This window comes from Pinus tabuliformis, chromosome 9 (genome assembly GCF_031772625.1).
Source record: "Pinus tabuliformis cultivar Carrire ecotype Pingquan chromosome 9, CPIR1, whole genome shotgun sequence".
NCBI classification, from domain to species: Eukaryota; Viridiplantae; Streptophyta; class Pinopsida; order Pinales; family Pinaceae; genus Pinus; species Pinus tabuliformis.
In genome coordinates, this window is record NC_142307.1 from 517,984,120 (window position 1) to 517,987,134 (window position 3,015).

The window sequence follows — 3,015 nt, forward strand, 5'->3', positions numbered from 1 at the left end:
TTTTAAACTCCATTTCCTTGAGAATAGCTTGGGACATCTGGTTGAATCAATATCATAAGAAAAATGGGTCCAGGCTAAAGAAACCAAGGATCTATAGTTTTCCTTCAACAATTTTCGTTCTCGTAGGATGCTCAGTGCTTTACTCGCTAAAATATGAGTGGCACAGGAATTGGCACAACTTGCCCAATCCATGGAGGCTATATCACCAAAATTGATTGGTTCATACACTGTGATTACATCTGAAAACAATTTGTTTCCCCTCTGAAATTGATCTTACAGCCAAATGCAGTAATTCATAAAAATGCAGAACAGTAAAAACGTTAATTCACAAAAACGCAGAACAGTAAAAATGTCAAACTTTAACTGCACGATTCGGCCAAATGAAAACGAATTAGGAAAACATAAAACATGGGTTTTTGTGGGGATAGGGTCAATTATATAACCCAAAAATGGTTTTAAGAAATTCGTGGTGGTTTGGGAGAATTTCTCAGTTCTCTGAAGCCTCTTTTTGCATGCCGCGTGAAGAAAAACGGAAATTGAATTAATGAACAGACTGTGATTTAATTTAGCAAAGGAGTTCTGATTTGGAATCAATTATGTGCTGGCATTTAACCTTACTCCACCTCGTCTCATGACTTAATGCTTTCCGTTTTTAACTCATACTTCATTATTCCACTCCACCATGTCTCCCGCCATGCCTCACGCCTTCCGTTTTAACTCATACTTCATTATGCCACTCCACCACGTCTCCCGCCATATCTCACGCCTTCCATTTTTAACATGTACTTCATGGATGTTGTGGTCTATTTGGTTGAATCTCTTGCAGCTCTATATATTATGACTGTGATCTCTGTATTTTTCGGCTGGGCTGCACCAAATATTTTATCTCGGAAATGGACTCATCTTGTTACAACAGTCTTGTTCTTTGCATTTGGTTTGTGGTCATTATGGGAAGGAATCACAGAGGATGGAGAATCAGAAGAGTTGGCTGAGGTGGAAGCTAAGTTGTCTGCTGATCGGAAAGAAAATGGAATTTCAACTAAGGCAACTGTAAAATCTAAGGTGGACGATGATAAAAAAAAAACAAGAGAGACCTTTCCTTACAAAGTATTTTTCACCAATTCTCCTAGAGGCATTTTCGCTGACATTTTTTGGAGAGTGGGGTGATAAGAGCCAGCTTGCTACAATAGGACTGGCGGCAGACGAAAATCCAGTTGGTGTAGTTCTCGGGGGCATTATAGGGCACACTCTTTGTATGGCTGCTGCTGTGTTTGGAGGGAAGTCTTTGGCAGCTCGAATATCTGAAAGAATGGTTGCAATTTCTGGTGGAATTCTTTTTGTTATATTTGGCATTCAGTCTTTGCTGACGAAAGTGGAGGATGCCTGAAAATTCCTCTGGCATTTGATGATGATTACGAACTGCTTTATTATCTTTTCTTGTGCCCATGTCTGATGTCCACGATTATTTGTTGCTTTCATTGTTACATTTTTCATCTCACTGGGTAATTTCCAGCCGGATTGCTGCAGTAATTCAATACACATTTCTGTTATATATAAAAAAAAAAACAACAACACTTGCAAAGAGTTCTTTTTAAAATATTTATGATTTTCCAGCTTTGTTTAATTTTTTTTTTTTGAATCAATGAAATGAATAAGTTATTTGCTCACTTTTCTGAAGGTATTGATTAATTTTGGATTAATGATGAAAAATGAATGGCTAACTTTTTATTCAAGATTTTTAGCTACAGATATTGCGCACATTCCGCAGCTAAAGTCATTCCGCAGCTAAAGCCATTCCGCAACTAAAAAATCTCATTGTTCAAATCAACCTAACTTTCTCATACAAAATCAGATTTTGATGATTCAAGTGTCATTGGAAAGATCTCAACAAGATCTACACAATGAGAAATCCATCATTAGAGTTTGAAATGGTAAATAATGAAATAAATTGCTGAAAAGAAGCAACATCAACTTGAGGCACTAATTCCAAAATAGGTATAAATTCTTTTGATTTTTCCTTTGAGAACTTGTTTCATTAATACAAATTCTTAGTTTTGTGTGTAAATATCATAACTAGAGAGATTGACCATCTCTCTCCTTTGATAATCTTACATTCCATTGTAGAAGAAGTATTAGTTTTTTTTTGCAGGTTCCAGGAGGAAGGACAAATGACTACAAGTGAATGGTGTCTCTCTAAGAGACCAATTTGTTTCATAAGAGGATGATCAACAACAAAGAGGAAATATGTTAATGCAAAATCAGATCCAAATACTTGAAAAACTTTCAGATACCATTGTCTCCATCACATCCATACTTCATAATAAACCATTCACCTCATTTCCCTCCATATTTTCCATTTACATTCACATCCACTTTCCATTACTTTTTCTCCATTCATAACCCACAAATAAAAGCAAGAGGCTCATTCACATGCTTATTGCCCATTTCCATTTCTGCTCTCCATTGCCATCTTCCCTTTCCTATCATTTTCATTTCGCAAATAAGCCCTGCTTCAATGCAAATTATTGAGTCCATAGTCCTTTGAGTCTAAGTTCCTTGTAAAGACACCTTGAGGCTTGCATGCCTTAATGGCAAGTTCTCATGCTGACAAACAATGAGAATACATTAATTTCCCTTGTTCATCAGATCTTCTAGGTGACTCGACATCGGCAAATTCATTCGTACCTAGCAAGATGTGTTTGGGCATCTTGACTCTCATTGTCATCAATGGTGAGAGTTCTCGTGTTGATTAGTGGCATCCATTAATGGTCACTAAGTCAATAATTTCCTACTATGTTCGACATCAGAACATCTTTTTCGCATAGTAGGAATTGTGCCAACGCGTTTTGAAGACATGAAGACCATTATTTTCAGCGTTTTGGAGCAGATTCAACAAGTTTTAGTAGAAGCAATAAAAAGTCATCTTAACTCTTTATCCATGACTCTTCTTGTTCATCCATTTGAAGAAGAATATGATCAGAATTTTGCAGCCACCACACATACAACTCATCCATT

The 3,015-nt window shown here is 36.7% G+C and overlaps 1 pseudogene; it reads left to right on the top strand.

Moving 5' to 3' along the window:
• Positions 1–780: 780 nt before the first annotated feature.
• Positions 781–1,537, top strand: LOC149149478 (GDT1-like protein 5 pseudogene; annotated as a pseudogene).
• Positions 1,538–3,015: the final 1,478 nt, after the last annotated feature.